The sequence below is a fragment of the Vanellus vanellus genome (assembly GCF_965231255.1).
Source record: "Vanellus vanellus genome assembly, chromosome: 15".
Taxonomy (NCBI): Eukaryota; Metazoa; Chordata; class Aves; order Charadriiformes; family Charadriidae; genus Vanellus; species Vanellus vanellus.
The window spans coordinates 9,106,158-9,129,485 of NC_138920.1; the positions used below are offsets into that span (position 1 = coordinate 9,106,158).

Below are 23,328 nucleotides of genomic sequence, written 5' to 3' on the forward strand. Positions count from 1 at the left end.
GCTACAGTCACACTGTAGCCATGGTCCATTTGTATCGTTTTTGAAAGGAAACCCTTGACAGTCTGTAGGAATAAAAAAAGAGAACGTCATTTATATGCAAATAGGCCTATTAAACTGGTAAATCCGAATACATCCCCCTGCTGGGTCTTTTGCTGAAACTCAGCTGGGTCATTCACAGTCTTCATTTGTTTCTAGTTTTAGCTGCAGGCTAGAAAAAGTCTGGCTCCACAACTAAACTATGGCAGTTTCTTCCTTACTGTCATTTAATCCATTCTGTGAATTTTGCATTCAGAATTTTTCATATTCCAAAAGACAGTGTGTATGATTTGGCAGATGCTCACAAAGACTTTTTTCAATACCCTGTCAGTGTGCTGACTGTTTTATCTTAATTATCATAGTGCTCCACAGTGAAGTTGCTGACCCAACAGTTCAGAGATCTTTTCATGGATTTCTTGATGCATACCTTTTTTTTTTTGTTACATTCTATTACAAAATTTTATGCTGGAAAATTGCAGTCTGTATTAGAAATTTCATGAACACTGGAAGCATCCAGTGCCGGGCTTTTAGTTTAGAATGTTATGTCAGGAAGTCAGAGGTTGCATCCCAATTAAAGTTTGGATTTCTTCATATTCAGTTCTGATTTTAAAATAATCCTGAACATTGACAATGTAGCAGTTGGATGCTGGCATGTGAAATATTTAATCATCCCCTGAGATTAGCAAGGTCTTGTTTAGCAATTCAGAAGCATTTCTTCTTTCATCAAATTTCCCCTTCCTAGAGAAAAGAATGATTCCGTGCTAGCACTCAGGGTTGGCATTTGAAAGAAGCTGAAAACATATCCCTGCGAAGGCTGGCATATAATACAAAAGCATTCTTCAGAAGTTGTGGTACGTTTTTAAAAAAAATGCATGTGAGTAACTGCCTTTTAACCTTGTACCTTCGTGTTGGCCACTCTAGACAGCGTAACTCTCCTGCGTGACTGGTACAAGAGCAAGCACAGGGACACAAGACCGGGGAGCCCCAGCCCAGCCAGCTCTTGCCTGGACTGCAGGCAATAACCACCCCATGCAAGAAAAGCATGTGGCTCTCCTGTGGCCACAAGTCCTGCGAATCAGCTGTGCAGCAAAGCTTCCACAGGCTGGCTGCTCTGGCCAGCAATGCCCCGTGGAAAAGGTCCCTCCGCAAGTAAATAACAAGGAGAATTGGGACTTGAGTTCATGTTCTGACTTTTGCCGCTTCTCGAGGAACTTCCCGAGTTCAACGGGTATGGCTACACCGAGCCCTGACTGAGCTGAAAAACTCATCTAGCTAAAGAGATTTTCAACGTGGTTCTGACAAGGAGAATAAAACCCAGTGAAATCAAATAAATTTGATATTAAGCTCTGCTGCAGCTGTTTAACTTCCCAGACCTTCCCATTTTTTCCTTCCTTGCCGAGCCAGGCAACACAAATCACATTTACAGTTTCTTTAGGTTTGTACATGTGACACAGGCTTGCAGTATAACAAGATTAGTTTTCCCTGTAATCCTCTTAAAATGTCCTTCCTTTGATTGTCTTTTCATCTTTTGGTGTTCTGAAACTTGGATTAATGGGATTGAGATTTATTCCACAAGTCTTGTTTGATAAGCTGCTTTCAAGAATTAGTTGCCTACAAACACATTTAATTTGGAAAAAGTATTTTAATGGTAGCTGCATTATGCAGTGTTATGCCAAACATACTGTAAGGCCTATATACGTACTTGCAGTACATATGTCTGTAGATACTACCAGACAAGGAGGTGAATAAAACGAGATGGGCTTACTTATTTCAGAGTGTCCAAAATACCTCAGGTGGCTTCTCCCGGCAGATTTGCAGAGCCTTGGCTGTATGTTTACAAACTAGCCAACAAACTGACCATGTGCCTTTTCTTGTTCTCATCACATTTCAAGCACCATCCTTGAATTACCCCTTCTGTGTGTCCCACAGGGCATATTCACCTTGCAATCAGCTTGATCTGGTCCCCTTGCCACTGAATCCCTGTTCAGTTGATAGAAGCCTGACACCAAAGTAACAGCTGCTTGCTGAGGCACTGATGTGACAAGTCACACAATGCTAACTCTTCATACAACCCAGAGCGAGCAATTGGACAGCTGTGCCTGGTGCCTCGGCATAACCACTGTGTTTTACAAACATAAAAGCCCAAAGCATGGAGCAATTACATGATTTTGAGCTACACTAGAGCAGAACTGCTTATTGCAGAACTCAGAGTTGTTCAACTCCTGTGTTTAGCCCAAAAGACCGCCCTGCTGACATGAAACTAGTGAATGGCTTTGTGCCTTCCCCTGCCTTTCCCTCTGTCTCTTAAGCTTTGATTCCATTTCAACCCCATCTCTTTAGCTGGCCGTATTCTAGTGACAAAGGTTCCTACCTTCCCCAGGAGGGGCTGGGAGGGGGGTCACGGCTGCAGAACATTTCTGAATCCTGTGGAGGCACCCCCTGCTACACAGCGACCGCCGGTGAGGGATGAAATGCTGTGCCTGGCTGACCTTTCTGAATGTGAGTAGCTGCACGCACTCCATGAGTGTAGGACACAAAGAATACCTTCAGTGTGTACTCAAGGACGTCATGTGGCAGGTCTCCATGAGATACAGCTGACTGGACTCACACCCCATTTCCAAGGTGAATTTATAGCCATAAAATCACCGCACATGGCAGCTCTCGAGTTACACACCAGGCTGTTCTCATTCAAGACACGTCCTTTGTTCCACTCCTCACGTTACGCAGTGGCGAACTATTTAACGCAATGCAATTTGCCCATCTATGGCCACCAAAAAGCAAAGTAACTGCTGCTGTGATGTGTTCCCCAAACTGCAGTTGCCATTTCCCCCAGCGACACAGACCCGAGCTACAACGGGGCCGCGCACCAGCCGGAGCCAGAGTGGGGAGAAACGTGGCGGTGGGAGCGGGCAGTCCTTGAAGTAATCCTTTGGGGCCTCCCGCCCTTTTTTTTTTGTTTCTCATAAAATGAAAATTAGATTTCCCAAGGCCACACTCGCCCATGCCGGCAAAGCACGTTAGCAGTGCCGATGCCCCAAGCCAAGCCCGGGGCACACGCAGCACTGGCCGGGTGCCCATCTCCGCCTCCCCTGCGGTGTGACACACCGCGGGCACTGACACCCACACCAGGGCCGGGCGGGAGGCCCGCAGCCGCCGTCCCACCGCCGAGCTGTTCCGCCCGCCACCACCCGCCTCCTCACACGAAGCCCGGGCACAGCAGCGGCGCTGGGCCGGGCCGCAGGCGCTACACGCGCGCACCGCCATGAGGGGACCGGACTCAGGGGAGCACGGCCTCGTCCTGCCCTCCACCGCGAAATGGCGGCCCCGGCCGCTGCTGGGCGGCACCTCACTTCACCCCCACCCCACCCCCCACCCCAGCTCCGATCCCGCCGCAGCGGGGAGCGGACGACTCAAGGCCCCGCACTGGGAACGGGGTCCCCTCAGCGGGGAGAAGCGGGGAGTTTGGAACGCAGCTCCCGCGGACAGACCGAGCAGCACCGCCCGACATGGCGGCAGCACCGCCCGCCCTCCCGCCTCAGCGCGGGCGGGGCGGGGGCGTGTCCCGCCGCCCCTATAAAGAGCCCCGCGCGGCACTTTTCGCCCTCTTGCTCCGGCGTGGCTGAGGTGGGTGCTGGCGGCGGGTTGGGCTCCCGGGGCGGGTGGGGGAGGGGTCCGGGTTTTCCTCGTGTGCCCCCTTAGTGGAGGCCCTCCATACCTGAGCGGGCTGCTGGCGGCCGCCGGCGTCGCCTCCCTCCCTCCCTGCCCGCCCGCGAGGGAGCGGGCGGGCCGCGTGGGCTGGCGGCATGGCCGCCTCTTCTCTGCTCGGCCTCAGGGGCCCCGTCCCCAAGCGCTCTTCCCCGCGTTCCTGCCGTGTCTCCCGGTGAGCGGCCGCCCGGCCGCCCTCCAGGGGAAGCGGGCACCGGGAAGCGGAGACTCGCTGGTGTGAGTGATGACAGTTTTTTCCCCGTCAGAGCGACAGTGTTGATTTCTCGCTGTTCAGCCAGATTGTGTCTGATGCACCAGCGGGAAGCGCCGCGGTGTCCCGAGCCCTCGCGGCGCCCGGTGCTAACTGTTCCCTGTGGCTTCACTCCCAAAGCAGAGGGTGCGGGGCCTCGGGAGACCCGGTGCCGCGGGATCAGGCCTGCGAGGAGGGCGGTTGCCCGGTTTGCTTCGCCGTGCCTGAGCCTCCGGCAGGTGGGAATGGTAAGTCCTTAAAGTGACTGTTCCGCACTGCTTTATAAATATATTGCCTTTTTTTTTTCCCTCTCTTAAAAGAGTTACCGAGCTGCTTCTGCAATGCTTTGTCGGAGCGGTGTTCCCTGGGGGCTGGAAACACGTGTGGGTTTGGCCACTAGCCCAGGCAGGAGCTGGCCGCGGGGAGGGTCTCCTCCCGCCCGACCCCGCGGCCGGGCCCCTTGTGCCTCGCCTCCCTCCCGCTGTGTGCGAGGTGCCCGGTCCCGCAGGGCCAGAAACCCGCCGCCGGGGAAGGGAAGGGGAGGGCAGTGGGTTGACGGCTCGGAGCCGCGGGCAGCCCCGTGGCCGGAGGGCCGAGGACAGGGCCAGGCCGGGGACCCGCGGGCGGCATGCTGCAGCCCCGGCGTGGCTGCGGTGGGCCCTGGGAGGGGGGGTCCTGCCCTGCGCTCGCCGGTGGGTGTGCGGCAGTGCTCGCAGCCTGGGCCACGCGTGTTCGTGGCGAGCTGTTCCCTCTGCCCGGGGTTTGGCGGCTGTGCGGCGTTCGCTGCTACTGTGTGTGCGACCTCCTGCCTTCGCGCTGGGAAGGCAGAAGCCTCGCGTGGCCGCACAGGCTGGGCCTGCGAAAGTGCGCAACCTGTTACCTCTGCCTGCCTCCGCTCTTTCTCTACGTCTGGCTTAGCTGTCCTGTGTGCTGCTGTGGAAGCATCAGTGGTTTTTCTATGGGCTTCTGCAGTATTTCCCCTGTCCCATGTGCCTGTTGAGCGCGTCAACCAGCTAGCTCTTTTTGGGGAGGGATTTGCATGAATTCACTCATTGCCCATCGGTCTGCCGAGGGAGGTGGGAGTGTGGCACAGCTGCTGTTGGGTGTGCAGCCACCTAACTCCTGGGGACTCGCTGGTGTGAGTGATGACTGACTTTTTTCCCCATCAGAGCGACAGTGTTGATTTCTCACTGTTCAAGCCAGATCATGTCTGATGCACCAGCAGGGAAGTGCTGCTGTGTCTCACGCCCTGGCAGGGCCTGATGCTAACTGTTCCCTTTGGCTTTACTCGTAGGGTGCTGCAAAGACGGTGGGGGTGTTGAGGCTCTTGGAGACCTGATGTGATGGCTGTAGCTGGCGGTGATGATTGTGTGATGAGGGCAGTTGCCTGGTTTGCTCCACCATGCCTGAACCTCTAGCAAATAAGAATGGTAAGTCCTTAAAGCAACTGTTGATCACTGGTTTAAATTAAATAAAAATACAGGCTGAGGGGGTGGTGTGGTGGTGGAAATAAGTTTCTGGAAGGGAGTTCCTTTCAAAAGTCTTTTCCCTGGAGACTTGACTTGACCTGTTAAGTTGAGAATCAGCCTAGATATTGTAGAGGTGAAAGCACAGAGGGATTCCTCGTGCAGAAACACTAGTTCTTTGTGTCTTACGTTGCTCCCAGTTCCAGCATTTCTGAAATGGCCCATGTGGCTAGTGAGCAGGAACCAGCAGGGCAAGGAATCCGCAAGCCACATCTGCGCGGACTGAGCTGGAGCAGGATGGTTGTGTACAGCTCTGTCCTGTTTGTTTCCCTGGTAGATTGTGTTCAGAGAGCTCATTTTAAGGACACCCTGCATGTGGAGATACGTGAATGATCTGCTGCTCAGAGCAGCTGCCCCAGTAAGGGACAGGAACCATCCTGGCTGAAGTGTGTGTCCCTTTGGAAGAGAGGAGCTGTTGCATCTTTCCTGCCCTGCCCTTATTGGTCAATTTGAGGGAGTGTGAGGGGATAGCAGATGTTCAGTGTTTGGTTGTGGCCATGTGTGTGCATGGCTTTGCCACTTATTTCCTCTGCCATTAGTTCACTTGGTCCCTGCAGACCTGCTGGGGGAGGTAGGAGTGCGGCACAGCTGCTGTTGGGTGTGCAGCCACCTAACTCCTGGGGACTCGCTGGTGTGAGTGATGACTGACTTTTTTCCCCATCAGAGCGACAGTGTTGATTTCTCACTGTTCAAGCCAGATCATGTCTGATGCACCAGCAGGGAAGTGCTGCTGTGTCTCACACCCTGGCAGGGCCTGATGCTAACTGTTCCCTTTGGCTTTACTCGTAGGGTGCTGCAAAGACGGTGGGGGTGTTGAGGCTCTTGGAGACCTGATGTGATGGCTGTAGCTGGCGGTGATGATTGTGTGATGAGGGCAGTTGCCTGGTTTGCTCCACCATGTGGCCCTCTGGCAGAGGAGAACGGTAAGTCTTTGGTCTACTTGTGTTCACTGGTTTGAATGGAAAAAAAAAAATAGGAAAACACACCTTTCTGCAAGGGAGTTCTGTCTGCAGTGCTTTGACAGGTTAGTGTCTGCAGAGATTTGCAGATGTGTAGATTTCAGCATTGCAGCAGAGGCCCTTTTCAGTGTTGGACCTGAGTATCAGCACCTGTTGAAATACTCAAGTTTCCTTTTACCATTTTTCCTGCAGGGATTAATACCTTGTCAGTTGTTATATACCTGAAGATTTTTAAGTGTAATTGAGTGCTTTTTAATATTCAGCTGAAGAGCATCTGCCATGATGGCTTCAGATGTCTTCTCCCCACCTGATTGGCAATGCTGATGCAAACTTCTTTTAGCCAGATTGACTGATTCCACAGATGCAAGGTGCTTCAGTTCCTCATGTGGCTGTATAGAGGTGACATGCCCTTGGGCCTCTGTTGCAGGGAAACTACATGCGTGCTGCATGCTTTGAGGGCAGGCAGCACTGGAGGGTGCTGTCTGCACATATTATAGTTAACACTGATTATGTAACACTATCTGGCATCCATAAAAGGCTTGAGGATCAAAAGTGAAAGAATTCTTGCTTTCAAAAGATCTCAAGTAAATGGCAGAGAGTTCTGACAGGTTTCAATTTAAGGGCATGAGCATAGCTTTTTTTGTTTTGCCCCGTTTAAGCAGTGTTAAAATAAGTTCTTGCAGAGTCTGGGAGCTTTTTTTTTTTTCCTTCTGAATGGGAGGTTCTCAATGCCTTGGAGATAGATGGGTGAAAGTCAGCTTCCAGCAATGTGTCCATTTGCAAGAGAGGGATTGCTTTTGTGGTTTTTTTTCTTGGTTGTTTTTTTTTTTTTAAAGATCAACGATTTGACATCTTCTGAAAACTTTGGCTGTTAGAATTTCACTAATGCTCTAGCAAATGTGCTTAACAGAACTTCATTGGATAAACAGCTGTTGTCACTGGCTTCATTCAGTTACAGCCTTGCGTTGCTGTTCAGGTGCTTGCTGTGCAGCTATTGTATCTCCAAGGAGATATGAGACTGAATTCTCCTTGGTAGCCTGTATCTATGAAGAGCATAAATGTGACCTTTCTATATGGCAGTCTTGAATTAAAGAGGAGTGTGAGTGGTCTGTGTCAGATAGTGAAGCTGTTAGAGCTGACCAAGTATGTTACTCTGGTACTCTGTGCTCAGTTCCCCCAGGCTTTTATCAAGTACTACTCTAAAAGCTCCCACAATGCAGTTTTAAGGGTGTGTCCTATTTGGAGTGCTTGGCAGTGAAGGTTTTTTGCTGTTTGCAGAGCAGCCCTCACTCTCTTAAAAGTTTTGGGGGGATTTGAAAGCTATATATTTGCTATTTGCAGAGAGTGGACTGACAAAATGTTGGCTGTTTTCTTGACAGGTTGAGATTTGTCAGAAGTTGTCCTGGGACCTGCTGTGATTTCAGTGTACTAGCAGAAAGCTGTCTTGTGCTAACGATGTCCCTCTCCATGCTGCTACCTGTGGTCCATTGTCCAAGCTACAGCATTCGTATCACCCTGCAACAGCTCTGGCCTTTTCTCAGAGCTATCAGGAGTGATAAATTGGTGTCCTGCCAACTTACAGAGGGTGTTGATATTTTTCTTCCCTTGGTATCAGGCATTTAACTGTAATGGGTTCTGGAACTTGCTGCATGTTTAATGCAATTGGATGCTTTTGTCTGCAAGGGCTGTATTCACCACCTGACAGCTAATGTTATCCTACCACAATCATTACAAGTAAGGAGGACTCTCCTTAGAGGGTATTGTCAAATATGGGAGGATGACCTTCTGTGTAAGGAGAGGGGGGGGACTCAAGTTTTGGCTCTCCCCTGTCATCCAGAAAGCTTTAGTAATGTATCATTGGCAGCCTGTAAAGTGGGGAAGGGGTATCTTGGATGCTGCGGTGTGGTATGTGTTTCTGTACTGTTTAAAGCCTATTTTTAATAAAATCTGAGTACTGGGTGAATTCAGCTGGTGACTGAAATTCTCTTTACACGCCTTTCTGGATCTCCTGATTGTTTTTTTTTTTTTTTGGGGTATTAAACGGCAACAGTGCTTCTGTGTGGTGATTGCTTACATGGAGCTGCTGGCTGCCTCATGCTAGGAGAAAAGGGCATGATCTCATGGCTGTATATATAGCTTCACATACCCTGAAGAAAAAGTGCTTAGCTGAGATTTGTGGCTGCTGCTGTGCTTCAGGAAACATCACTAATGTGCAGTTCTCTGTATGTAATAGCTGTATGCTAAAGGTTGGCAACGGGTGTGTCTTCAGGACAAAAGGGAGCGGCATTTCCTTCTGTTAGGACAAGGGCTCTCCCTCAGCTTCTCTGTTGGATCCTGTGGGGAGCAGCTGATGTAGAACATAAATCAGTGAGGACTGCATATGGCCCGGGAAAAGGTGTAGATTAGCATGTTCTCAGGTAAGTCACTGGCTTCGGAAATTCTTCCATACATGAGTTAGCGAAAAGTGGCAGCAGTCTGGGAAGGAAGAGAAGCTGATGTCAGGTTCTGTGAGGATTTGGACGTTTCCCTTGTGCGGTGTGATCAGCTAGCAGGAAAGACACTGCTTCTGGCTAGAGAGTTAGTGACAGATGTTCATTCAGATCCTGCAGCCTTCCCCTGGATGCTGTTTGGCAAACTTCCAGGGTAGCAGAGCAGAATTGAGTATGGATTGTATGTATGTGCTGAAGTAGGGAACCGCTAAACAAGAGGAAGGGAAAGGTTTTTGTAATGCCTGATTTCCTCATGCCAGAGGGGTAGTCAAGAGCCCCAAGATGTATTGCTTCTTGTGCCTCTGACTTCCATATCCCAGATTAGTTGACTGTACACATCTGGTCTCAGGAGTGGAAAATCTATGAATGCACCTGTGCTGTGCAATATAGAGGGGTTGAATGGTGGCGAGTCTGTTCCGCAGGGAGGCCGGGCAAAGGCGTTCTCCATCTGCTGCCATTAGCCTGGCAGTGTCTGATGTGTGTCTGATGTTCAGTCAAACAGGCCTTGGCAGATGTCTCATGCAGGTCCTGGTCTGGTAGCATTTGTACGCCCCACTGGCAATGCAAATGAAGTAAATAGCCCCTTCAGATCAAGCTGATGTGAAGTATTGGGATATAGATTAACCTGCGGTGTCTCAGGCAGCAGGTTCAGATTCAGACCCCAGGCCTAATGATGGAAGTAGCTGTTCCCCATGTGCTGCCGTTGGGAAGTAGCACAGCAGGTATGTGCATTGGGGATGAGGTTAAAAGCCCATCCCCCTGCAGCCTCATTAGGTTCCTGAGGAGCAGGGCCCCCTGGCAGCTGTTGAAGGTTCCTGTGTTGCTAGTTCTGGGCCAGTGGAAGCCTGTAAGGGATGGGTCCTATGTACTAAATACCAGCTGAGGGGCTGCTGCCTGAAAGCAGCTGGGTGTACATGCCGGGGGGCTGCAGTGAGCTCGCTGGCCCAACGGTGACAATTCAGCTTGAAGTAGCTGAAGGGCAAACGTGAGGTATGGATAACAGGCTGAGGAAATGTTTAAGGACTGATTTCCTGCAGCATTTGAAGTATTGCTGTGTTATTTTTACTGCCTGGTAGCAATAGCCTAATTAGTACCCTAATGGATTGGAAGTTATTTACAGCAACGACAAGTTTAGAGGGTATCTCTGCTACTTAAAAGTAAAAATGATAGTGTCAGTGGTTATGGGAAGGGATTTGGTGTCTGAGCTGATAGTGGCCTTCAGCATGTGTGTTTAGTAGGAAACAGCAATGATGGAAAATTAGCTATTAATCAGCATTCAAAGCAGTCTTCCATTAAACTGGATAGAGATTTTTTTTCTCTTTCAGTTAATGTAAGCAGCGTAATCTCTTGAAACAACATATTGATGAAGGATCAGAACTGCTGGTAATATAATTGCTTTCATAATCTAATGAACATACCTACCGGTAGCATACTTTAGGGAGTAGGGTGCTGGTTGTCCAGTGGGAGCTGTAAGGACAGATGTAGCTGGACCATCTTCTTTGCATGTTTTATTACCTCTCCAAGAAAAGTTGCTCAGGTCAGGATTCAAGCACTGCTGCTATTGCACGTATGCATGGGGATGGGACACAAAACTCTGAAAATAACTGATCTGCTGTAGGCAACCTGCGAATGCTCTCTAGTCTGGAGGCAGGGGCTCGGGTAGATGAACAGAACTGCATGCAATGAACAGAGCCTGGAGATCTCTGACCTGGCAGCTGTAGGGGGTGCTGCATGTGAGTGTTGCCCAAAGCTTAGAAAACCATCAGACAAACTTTATTATCTATACCACGCATGGAGGTAAGATCACCCCATTTGAAAATCTCTTAGTAGAGAACTTTGATAAAAGATGAGGTGGGGAGGTTTAATCTGAATTTAAAGCAATTTGCAGCTCTCCTCCTCAGAGCTGTCCTTGGTTGGCATTTGTTGTCCCATTGCTTACCTGACTTCTGCAGGCACCGGTCAACTCCTGAGTGTGTCTGCTGGGTGTTTTGAATGAGGAGATGAAGTCCAGGAGTATGCTTTGGACAGAGGCTGACTTACAGCTTTTTCTTTGCACAGAGAGCTCCCTGTTAGCTCTTGGAGGCCAGCAAAAGATAATCACAGCATGTCCAGAGCTCCTATTCTGCTGCTGTGAAGTGGCTGAAGAAAGGCAGAATTGTCAGTTTCATCAATTAGAGCAGGAACAGACAATGCTGTGTGTACTTGTGTAACTTTCTAAAAGTGAAATCTGGAGTCACTCACTAGGCTGGTATGTTTAAGCAAATGTTTACTTTTCTCAAACAGCTCTGTTTCTTGGTGCCCTGAGCATTTGAGAGGAAAATAGCACAGATTATTTCTCTGTCTGATGTTGCTTTTAATAGACATGTTTTCATACACAGCAAGAGGTTTAACATCTATGTTCCCAAAGACCCAGGCATCTTTTTGACTGCATGGTGATTATTATATTCTTTTTAGACCCATCTGTTAAACGTCTGCATTAGCTTATGGGATAGCACAGTCCGTTTACTCATTGCTGCTTCTACTCTCTGCATGATTTCCTCTACCTCCATCTCTGCTCAGTGATAAGATTAAGTACTCTGACACATCAGTTGTCAGGCTAGATGTTATCATAGAATCATAGGATTGTCTAGGTTGGAAGGGACCTTTAAGATCATCAAGTCCAACCAGTAACCTAACACTGCCAAAACCACCACTAAACCATGTCCCTAAGCATCATGTCTAGCTGTCTTTTAAATACCTTGGTTTTGTGATCACCCTGGGAAGATCCAGATTTCAGGATGCTCAGACTGCCCCATAGGCAGTAAGGGGAAGATGTTTTTGAAGCGGAGGGTTTCTTTCTCCTACAGCATCCAGTGTTTTAAAGAGATGTTTTGCAGCTATAGACTTCTGTTCCTCTTCCACCCTTTTTGCCAGATCCCTTGCAGTAGTGGGGTGAAGCTGAGTGTCTTGGTTCATCCTGAGTCTGTGTTTCAGCGCTGTGGGAACTGCTGGTTTGCATTACAGCACCTGGGGTTCCCAGGCACTTCCCATCGAAGCGTTGGGCACAGGGTGCAGGCAGGGCTGAGGCCCTTTGGCACTGCATTGGATGTCTTTTGGCAGCCTTCATCTTGCAGAAAACTGTAGTTTATGTCACTCTGCCCCCCACTGTGACTTTTCTTGCTCGGACGACCAGGCTGATGCTCATGTTCAGCTCACTGTGTAGTGGGAGGACTGGCACGCTCTCGTCAGGGTGAATGGAGAGGGGACAGTGAGAGCTCTGGCTTTCTTCTGTGGTTCCCAGCATACACCACCAAAAGCTCCCCTTTGCCCTGTGGTACCTACCTGATACTGGTACTAAGCCTTCTAGATTGTTCCACAGTAAATTAAACTCTGGGTAAAAGTGCTGGAGATGGTTCTCTTCACATTTACAAAAACAGGTACTCTGGGGTCTGAAGAAATCCCCTTCACCTGTTTCTTTGCTCAGTGCCACCATGAGGGTAGCAAGGACTGGATGTAGCCCTTACCATAGGCCTTCCAATGACTGAAATTGGCTCAAGTCTTTTATAAAGTGGATGGGAAACACCTGGCAGCTTGCAGGTAGTAACAGAGTTGTCTTGGTGATGGGTAAAAATATTCTTTGTGCTAGACCATATTCATGGTGTAAATCAAAGCAATTCCATTATATTCCCTAAGATTGATTTGGGTTCATGGAAACAGGTTCAGGACCATTTTTGTCTGTGTTACCTGAGAATCTGCCTGATTTCTTTAGTGTTATATTGAGAAAAATGTCCAGTGGATAGTCTGCACCTCACTGTGCCTGTCGCTTGCTCTGTTCAGTTTTGAATTCTGTGGCTGGGTCACCTTCAAGTCTTCCTCTACTGCTGAGAATAAGCTTGACTTCCTTAGTCTTTTCTCAAAGCAAATATTAAAGCCAGGGGTTGTCCTCATTTCTCTACTTTGCACAGACTCCCTCGGGTTCATGTAACCTTCCTCAGCAAGGATGTCCAGAGCCAGAGAGATTTTTGGAGATGTGGTCTCCGCATTGACTGCATGAAGAAGCAAGGCAAGTTTTCCATCTCTGACAGGGCAGGTGTCCTTCCAGCGGGCTGAGGGGGCTCAGCTGGTGCATGAGGGTGGTAGGTAAGCAGATGCAGCCTCACGTGGTGCTGCTTGCCCAGATGGATTCCCTAAAGACCGTTCCTGAAAGCAGCTCTCTGAAGGTGGGGTGGTATGTCAGCACCCAGGGGCTGGCCCGGAGTAGCACACATCCTTTCTGCTCCACACATGCTCACATTTCCTGCTGTGGGTGGCCGCAATGTCTTCAACAGTCTACTGCTTCTGGTTCAGGACTGCCCTTTAATTGGAGGGGTGAGGCTTGTGCTTTTGATCTTCCCACAGATACTGGAATGCTTGCACATCCGTCCAGGATACAGCCTGGCCTGTAGGCAGCAGCTAACTTCTGGATAACATTTCTTAGTGAGAAGAGATACTAAGTTCTACCTCTGCTCTTGTTTAGCAGCTTGGAGCATGTGCACTTTCTTTGTGTTGCACAACTGCAGCAATGGTAGGCATTGCCTTACCCCCACCAATTTTCCCAAATCCAGCTGGAGAATTTAATGGCCTGCTGATGAAGAAAGGTGCTTGCTAACTCATGCAAATAGTTGCAAACCACCTGCAGGCTCATGGGAGTGTTGCTGTAGTTGTTACACGTTACACTGGCTTAGTCTCTGCTCATGTTTGCAAGAATTTTGTCCACCAAGTGGAGATAAAAACTTATTTTTTCCCTGAGATATAGCATTCATGGGGGAAGGTCTGTCTTGAGAATGAATCCATTTTTCAGCAAATGTGGATCAGGCCCTTGACACCAGCAGTTCAAAGCAGACTTTCCCTTTGAGTATTCACTGTCTTTTTTTTTTTTACAGCAGGAAACTTAGAGGTGCAATTTTCTTGGAAATCTACAGAGGAGGACTGGAAGTGTCTGAGTTTTATTAGTCAGCAATTTATGTTGCTGTGGAAACGCCTTAGTAGGGCTTGGGAAAACTGCCTGGAGAAAAAGGTGGTTGCCAAAAGTGCTAACAGCAATGTGCGTCTCTTGTTAGTTCCTAGCTTACCTAAACCTCTACATCAGGCACATGCTTCACAACAGCTACTCTTGTGTCACGAGGGTGACACATATTTTGTGCTGCTGGTCGTGATTTCCTTCTGTAAACCCTCTCTGTCACTCCTCTGAACTGTGACACGTACTCCCTGCCAGTGTCTCCTCTGATCCTGGACGATACTCTGGGTACCAAAGTGGGGTTGGAGTCCTTGTGAGCAAGGTTGCTGGCTGTAAAGGTGAGTAGCAACATCGGTGGCGTGAGCGGGATGCTGATGAGGTCTCGGGTCTCAAAATGGGTTACAGTGACTTGATGAATATATTTGCACGCAAACCTGGCATTTTTTCCTAGCAGAGCTGACCAGGTAGACCTGCTGTTACATAGCCCTTTGGCACGTGGAAGGCTTGGCGAGGAGGGGTCAGCTTCCGAGTCATCTTGTTAGTTTATAAAGCAGATACAAATCTGTTTCTTGCTGTCCTTTTCTTGCCCGCCCCACCTTGTCCTGTAGCAAGGGACTTGCAGGAAAAAAGCAGAGCAGAGGGGAAGCACAGATGGATTTCCTCAGTGACAGAAATCAGAATCAGGACTGTGTGTGACTGCCAGACTTGTGGCACAGCTCCTGGGTGCAGGGTTCACCATGCGATGTGGACTGAATGCAACAGGCACAAAGGATGTCACAGCCTGTTGCCTGAGAGATGTGATGCAGCCTTTTCCTTCCAAGTGGGTGCCTCTCTCACTCTGTGTTGCAGGCTGCTGGAAGTGGCATTGGTGGGTTCTCCCCCTGCTATTTCTGCCCCCCCCCCCCTTTTTTTTTCCTTTAAACAAAATGGAAAGGTCACAGTCTCCCATGAGTTGCCTTCTTGTCTGATTTGAAACTCACCGATTCAGTTCATCAGGGCTGGCAGAAACTGTCAGATTTTTTGCCATAAGTGTGGATTCCTCAGTGTCTTGGCCACAGCCATTAAAATCACCGTGTCCAGCCCCTTCAGCGAGGGGATGGCATATGAGCAATGTCCAGCAGCTACAAGCTGGCTGCATGGATGGGGCCAGGCATCGGAAAAGCCTTTGTGGATCATTTTTCATCCATCTCCCTTTCCAAAGCACTGAGTATCACTGTGGGTTTAAGACGTGATTATCAACATGATTATAATTTTTAAAATCTGAATTTCACACATGGAAGTATCCTCAAGATTTAGATTTGTGGTGCTTGTGAGCTGCTTTTGTGGCTCCCTTTGGCAATGTTGAATACTATTAAGCATTATTTTCATTATCGGAAGAGATACAAAAGGAATATTCAGAGATAGTATTAAGATGGTTTGGGCTTATAATACCAGTTTCTTGGACTCATTAGGAATGTTACTAAACATCCCTTCAGAATGTCATTATTTAAAGTCTAGTGACCTCTTCTGTCATCCAGATGTCTACCGTTTTCTTTAAGACTGAGTGAGACAGTGATGATAGCAGTGCCATGCTGCAGATGGAACAGAAATGTACAGCACTTGTATTAATTTTTAAAGCAACTTGGCAGGGTCACATTGGTCCATGGAAATACAGTTTTGGGGGGGAAAAAAAAAAAACAAAAACAAAAACAAACAAACCACAAAAAAACAAAACCCCAAAAGCTCTTAACTTGTTTCTCTGTGATGTTTTAGGATAAAATCCTGGTCCAGCTACTGAACAATAGCTGTGAGGTATGTAGGCAGCTCTGGTCATTCAGCAAAATGCATTCCTTTACCATCCATAGCACAATTAATCTAACTTGTCAAAAATTGCTAGTGATCTCCACACCGTAGAAAATATGGAGGGACTTATGGCCCACATCCTACGGGCAATAGAATAAAGGCTGATCCTACCAGAAGACCTGGAGTTTTGGACTTGGTAGTCTGCCTGCGTAAACTTGTTGTGAGGTCCCAGGGCAAAAACAGTTCAGAAAAAACAGAAGGAGAAGGTGCAGTTAACCCATTCTCCCCAAATCTTAGGATCCTCTGGTTGTCTCGCTGTTAAAATTTCCACGGTGACTAACTGTAATTTTCGTCAACAGAAGAATGCACCTTCTGATATGAGAATAACAGGAAACTCCTGTTTGCATGTAATTATCCTTGCTGATAAGAAATAAAGGACTCCCATACCGCAGTCTTCTGAACATGCTGTCTAGAAACATCTTCATCTGCTGGATTGGTTTTGGTCAAACTCTTCCTACCCTGTATCTTTCCACAAGTCACTAGGGGTTCTTTAATATGCTACTTTCAGCAGTAACTGTAAGAAAAAATACAGCAAATTTCTTAGCAACAAAACCTAAATTCCATTAGAAATACCTTGGTGGAGTTTTACAGCTTGTTTATATAAAACACACTTCAACAGCGAAGGGAAAAAAATATTTTCCTCACATACTTAATTTCTTGTTGTTTGCAAGATTTTTCTTCGTGTTGTAATTTATGGCATCATTTTTCACGCATCTGAGTAGGAGCCTGGGTATTGCAAAGAGGAATGTGCTTTGAGGAGGTAAATTAATTTTCTCCCAGAGTTGTATAATTCAAACCTGGGTGTAGCTGAAATAGCGTTGAAATAGTAAAAAAAGTTAATTTCTAGAGGGGGGGGGGGAGGGAAATCAGTGCACCTTAGTCCAAGTAAAATAAAGAAAAATATTTTTCTCTTTGCATTTACTAAATTGCAAAGTGCAGAGTGCCCCATGCCTCAGTGAATTGGTTTTGCCCAAGGAACATGAATGCTTGAGTGGTCGAAGCCTTCCCATGCCCGTGACAGCTTCCGCTTTAAGAAAATAAATGTGACTATTTCTGTCATGTAAGTTGTATCAATTGAATAAATCTGTTAAGTAGGTGAGGTAGTGTTACAGGTTTCGTTTATTTTCATCCCTGCTATTACTTCGTGCCGCTTCTGAGTTGCGCTCAGAAATGCCAGTCACGAAAAGGACCCTCTGTGCTGACAGTTGACTTCTGTGAGTTGGGGTCAATGCTTTGGGTTTTAGCTCTATTTAGCATCATATTTCTGTGCTGCTGCTTAATGTTCTGTGAAGTGTTTAGCTATCATCTGCAGAGGCTGAATTTGTGCAGATTGGTGTCCTTGAATCTCTTGGGGAAATATATGCATTGTAGATAAGGCCTCTGGTTTCATCACCTAAGTGGTACTTTCTTGCAAATAAACATCTGCTTCTTTGTAACTTTATTAATTTACAAGGGTCAATTTACTGCCTTTTGCCTGTTAAAACATGGGGAAGCGGGTGCATTGCAAGAGGCAGTGTGGCTCTGAGGCTGAGGAGGGGCCCAGAAACTAGGACTCCTTAGTTCTGGGACTAGTCCTGCAGATGCTTGGTCAAGTGAAATGGCACAGTGATGATGGGGAACTGCCGGCACGAATGAGGCCTGTTTGGTAGATATGACCCAGCGGAGTCAGGCTGTGCTTACACCACTAAAACAGTAATTTCCATGCCACTTGGTAGGCAGATTGCACCAGATAGGTCTGACTCATTGCGTCCGTGAGGTGCAATGCACTTGGATTATCTCTGGCGGGCAGAGGCGCGGGTCAGACCAGGAGCCTGTGTCTCTGTGGACTCCAGGAACTCTGCACAGCAGAGATTATACTGGGGTCTGTTCTCTGACCTCTTTGGCTTCTTGACAATTTGACATGTATAAAACGAAGTTAGCGTGACGGTGTGATACAGGCAGCACCTGCACCGCAGAGATCCAGGCAGTGCAATCAGAAATCAGTTGCTTTTTCTGTTAAGGTAGTTACCGGTGTCAGCTAAAAGCTTGGCTAATGTTGGCAATACTCGACCCACTTTCCAACCGGGCAGTTTAAATTTCTGAAATGTACATTGGTACTAGGCACATTGTCTTTCAAATTTCACCTATCTCAGTCAAATACTAATGCGCGTTCAGTTTATTGGAGAGATTTATTTAAAGCCAAGGTTGCTTAGGCTGTGCAGTCAACTGGCAACTTAAAACCGGGACCAGTTATAGTCAGTATATTTGCTTTCTTCTGCAGCTTGTATAGCTCATTACACAGCCTGGCTAATCAGAACAGTTATGTCTGTGTGCAGTGTAGGATTTCAAGTATCAAAGAGAGACACCTCAGTGTTCTGTTTAAGCAGCACCTATATCACTTTAGGATTTGCTTTAACTTTGCTTTGCAATTCTTCCTAACATCTGGGGAGAGATTTAGCAGAGTGAAAAATGTGTGGCCTGGATGATAACTGCATCGATGAAACTGTACTGAAGACTGTTCCCAACTGCTCCTGTGTTGTACAGGGTCCCAGGGGACAAGTGGTGCCGTGTCACCCTGGAGCCTGATGCTCCAACTTGGATGTGATCAACTGACTTGACAATTCATGACATAAATAAGTGGGGTTTTCTTTAGCTGTGGTTGGATTCATTTATCCTGAGTCTTATGCTGCATGGAAGGACAATATCAATTTTTTATTGTCTCTTTTAGGAAAATGATGCTATTTCTCGTAGATTTATCAGTTACAGAAAATGAAGGTGGTTTAGCTATTTCATCTTAATCTTATAAATAGCCACTTGTGAAAAAACAAAGGGGCCTGGATTCTGGCCTGTGTCGAGTGTTGCCTTGTGACTAAAGAGAAGGAGAAATGGTCCCAGGCTCTTATATTGAGAACACATTAGCCAAAACGATGAACTTAGGTGAGACAGGATGATCTGATGGTGAATGGGAAGAGTGATCTTGTGGGGCGTGAACTGGGCTGCTGTTTCTGGGATATGTGTGCACTTCTTGTTTCTTCTGTAGCATCTCATGCACACATGGAGATTCCTCATTGGAAGGGAATAAAATGGTCTGTGCTAAAGACGACAAAAAGTTTCATCTTCTAGTTGAGCCACAGGTTCTTTGGAGTGAGGAAAGTCTCTGGCTGTTTTATACATGTCCCTGTTGATCTCTCCCATCCTTAAACACCAGCAGCAGAATCCCGTGGGCTATAGAAGCAGGAGGCGCTGAGCTGCAGCCCGGGCCAGTGAAGGGAGGGAAGGCTGCTGCTGCCTGCCGCTCCTGGAGTCATCACAGGGTGGTGTGGGCTGCAGGAGGAGCGTTGCTGGAGGAGGATGGAAGGGCTGAAGGAGGAGGCAGTTGTCTGTGGATGCAGCTGGTGAAAGCATGAGAATGGAGCTGGTTTGGGGGGAATCTGAAAAGTGAGGCACTGCTTTTGTTTTCATGTGGGAGAGGGTCAATCATGTAGCGTTCGGAATTGATAGAGGATTTTAGGCATTGTGTTCCTTCTGCTGGTGAGTGTATCTTGTCATGGGGTTATTCTGGATTTAAAAGATTCCCAGTAATGCTTTGGGGAGTCAGGTATCACCCTGACCCTTCACAGACTAGGGGAAAATTCCAGGTTTGACTTGAATGCAAACTTGTTCAAGGCTTTTCTTCTGCTTAGCAAAAGGAATATGGGTTACCTTGTTCATAGGGTCCCCTGTCATGGCTCAGATTCTCACAAATTCTATGATGATGAAATTGTTCCTTTATTTTCTTTTAGGAAAAGAAAAAGAAAACAAGTGCAAACACTGAAAATACCAGGTTCAGAAAAGTTGGCTGGTTTCCTTTCCTATTTTTTGGGAAAGCAAAAAGCCCAGGGAGAAAACCACTAAAAGTTTTGTATTAAAGTATTTATCTTTTCTGTTTTCTAAATAAGACTTCTGGCCACTTTGAACCTTCTCCAGCTTTCATTAAAGGTAATAGCTTTTTAATGACAACGAGTTTGTTTCCTTTATGCCCTGGGGAGAGTCATAGCCCTGCTCTCTATGGAGAGGCAGTACGTCATGGGGTTATGTAGTGGCTTTTGCAAGAAGAGAGGAGGCTAACACCCATGTTCTCTGTGCCTATGGCCACATCTGAATGAGAGGAGTGGGACTTCACTACTTCTCTTCTAGCTTGACTTCCCCCCCATGGTCTTATAATGCAGCATTATACATGAGAGAGAAGGCAGAATAAGCGGATCACATTTCCCATGTGTTGGAGTCTGCTGGAGACACTAGCTTTGCTGTGTTGAGGTGAAGCCTTTATCAGGGGTGAATGGTTTTAGGATTTTTAAATCCAAGGTGTTTGCTCAACCATAACTGCTCAGCCACGGTGTTGATTCTCTTGGCAATACTGCGAGAGTCTGTGTTTTGGGGACAAAACTGATGAGCTGGAAAACAGCAGATGCTTTGGACATAGCTGGTCATACCGTAGGGCTCTGGAGGAGACTGCTGCTCTCTGCTAGTGCCCTCTAGGCACTCTGTATGAGAACCAGATGTGCTTCTCTGCAGCCAGCTGAGGGTGAGTTTTATAAGGGTGGCAAAGGCACATCTGGAGAGGTGTGCAGCAGTTGCTGGCCTGCTGAGCACATGCAGAAAAGTCCAAATCTATCAAAAAGGGATTTTTTTTTTTTCTGGATGAGATGGTTTTTGGTCCCTGGGTCAATAGCCCAGTTCAGGTGTGCTGGCAAAAACTCCCTTCAGTGTTAATAAGATCCCATCCCTTTGTCAGAGTATAGGACTGTTCCTGGGTGGGCTTTGTTTGCAGATGGAGGTTAGAAATATTTGGTTCATGTTCTTCTCTACTTTGGCAAAAGACAGAAGAATCTAAAATGCATGGGTTTGTAATCTGATTTTGCTTCAGATTGTCTTCTGGAAAATCTCTGAATCTTGCTTGCTATCAACTCTTCTCCCATGTCTCTGTGTGCTAAAAACAAGTAGCTGTGCACAGAAGGGGAATGCTGTTTAAAGGTCTTTTCACTTCTATTTGAAGATCTCAAAGAACACCACAAAGCAGAGAATCATGGTGAAGAGTTTGAAACTCCTCCAAGTAAAGCGGTGTTAGGATCCCTGCAGATGTATTCTTTGCTTCCTGGTCTTGATAAAAGAAAATTCCACCCGAATCTTTTCTCAAATAAGTCTCTTTTAAGGCTCAATGCTTGGTCCTCCTCCCTTTCCGGACCCCCCAACACTTTTTTAATTATGGCTTTCTGCACAGGGTGCCTGGGGTAAGCAGGCAGACAGGCATTTTAAGAAAGCAGGAGTGAAAGTAATTCAGCCAGCTCCTCTAGTCCTTACTATTAATATTTTGAGTTTGTGAAAGAAAGGAAAAAACCTAATTCTTGCATTAGGATATGTTCACACATGAGACTCTTCTCTTTTTCTCAGCACTAAGACCTCGTTATCTGTTTGTGTGAATTTGTTTTCCTCTTGGCGTTAAGTGTGTGAATTTGTACGGTGAGTGGGGTGCATGGGAAAGCAAGACTGCATCCACAGCAGCGGTTTCTTCTGTTGTCAAAGGTTAGCTAACCCAAAGGAGGACTCGAGAGAGGCAGGACCTGTGAGTGAGCAAGTGAGGAACTGGATGTTAGAAATGCAAGGATGGCAGCATCTGGGATGACAGCACGTCTCCCCATCTCAAACCATCGGCCAGGCTGGCTCCCCCCCGCCCCCGCAGGGTGGTTCTTCAGCCTGCAGGAGAGATGATTAAGGGACAATTCAATGGAGATCTATAAAGTCCCGAGTGGCTTTGAGAAAGTAAATGAGAATGGATTGTTCCCTGTCTCTTCCAATACAAGAACTAGGGATTGAAATTAAATTAGCTGGTGGTAGGTTCAAAACAACCTTGTGCCCTGTCTAGTGTGGCATACTGCTATGAGAGACTCTGGGCTCAAAATGAGATGGGAGAAAATTTGTATAAGACACGGACTGAGGCATAGGCATCATCTATTAGGAAATCCTGGAGGTGAAATAACCAGAATGTGAGAGAGCATTCTGGGGAAATACCACTGTACATTCAACCTATCTTACGTTCCCTCCTCGGAATCTGCTATTAGCTGCTGTTGAAGACACATACTGGGGGATACAGGTCTTTATTTTGACCGAGTACAGCTTTTCTACTGGATGAATAAACACTCAGCGTTTTATCAGCAGCAGTCTGAGTTCAAATCCCAGTTCCTGCTCTGGTACGGTTAGGTGAGCTCTGAGAAAGGAGTAAGAGGACACTTTGCACTAGCTCGTGCAAAGGATGTCTTTGATGTGTCTGCAGAAAGCGCTGTGCGCACTGAGCCCGTTTGTTGAGAGCTGGGGCTGGCAGGACTGGGACAACAGCATCCTCAGTGCCTAGGATGGGATGGAGGGCTGAGACGCTTCAGATTTCCTACTGCCGGGGCATGGGGAAGGGAGTTAAACAATTGAATGAAACAAACAGTAAAACCTCAGGTGAATGATTTCAATGGACTAGCCAGGCAGGGTAAATCCTTGGAGACAGGCAGGTGTTTCTTGCACGTGTTCCCTGCTTTTCCTGAACTGGAAGTTTTTTTTTTTTTTTTTTTCTATCTGCCACACAGAGGGAAGAATCTGGGATGGAAAAACATTCAGCAAACTACAGAGTCAGACAAGGGCTGTGAGCACAAAACCACAGCAGTTGCTTTGGCCTTGGCGTGAGGCCAGCTTGCCCCTGTTCTGCCTGATGAGCCAGGCACAAGCATAATGGACAGTTTGAAAGGGAGAGTAGGTTAAGAATAGCGTGGGGCAGTTCAGTCTCTCTTTGGATGCACGTTGGTGGTCCTCTCCTCTGCTGCACTTTGTCTCCAGTTCAGGCAGGCAGGGCGCAAGAGCAAATGCTGCCAGAGCAGCAGCATGAGAGGAGTAAGAGGAACTGTAGGGCTTGTGTCTGAGTTAGAAATACTGTTGAAAATGAAACAGCCTGTTTCAGAGGATGCTGAAGCATCATTTCATGAAGGGGGATATGCCCAGAAACAGCATGATGGGATAGGAAGAAAGGGGTGGAAGGTTTTTATGTAATTACAAGTTAGGAGCTCAGTTCCAAAGGGTGGAGAGGTGACAAGAGTTGGCTTCCAGTTTTGATTTCATACAAGCGCCGTCTGTGGTTAGAGCAAGGTCCCTGATTATCAACTATCCCAGTTGGCCTCAGCCTCTTGCTGGGTTTCCTGGTTTGGGAGTTTTGCTGCTTAGTCTGATTAGTTAGTTGTAGGAAGCTTGATCATTTGCCCCAGCTTTTCTTTGAAAACATTAAAGTTTCTGAGTGTTTCTCTGCTTCCCTGCTGATAATTAAAAGCTAAGAACAAAGTTGCTATGTGCAACTGGAATTCCTCCTGTGCTCCTCTATGTCCAGCAGGATGTAGTCTGTTTAAGACCACATGTGCTAAAACTCTCACCAGCAAAGCCTGGAAAAGTGTGCCCTTGCACGCTGTAGGCATGGGATGGGAAAGGCAGCAGACCACAGAACAGACTCTGCTGCAGAAATTGATTTTCAAGTTAGTACCTGTTCACAGCAGCAAAA

The 23,328-nt window shown here is 47.3% G+C and overlaps 1 long non-coding RNA gene across 1 annotated transcript; it reads left to right on the forward strand.

Moving 5' to 3' along the window:
- Positions 1 to 4,133: 4,133 nt before the first annotated feature.
- On the forward strand, positions 4,134 to 8,433 carry LOC309678254. Its single transcript, XR_014269740.1, has 4 exons — positions 4,134 to 4,239; positions 5,286 to 5,421; positions 6,307 to 6,440; positions 7,856 to 8,433. It is a non-coding gene; the product is annotated as an uncharacterized lncRNA (long non-coding RNA).
- Positions 8,434 to 23,328: the final 14,895 nt, after the last annotated feature.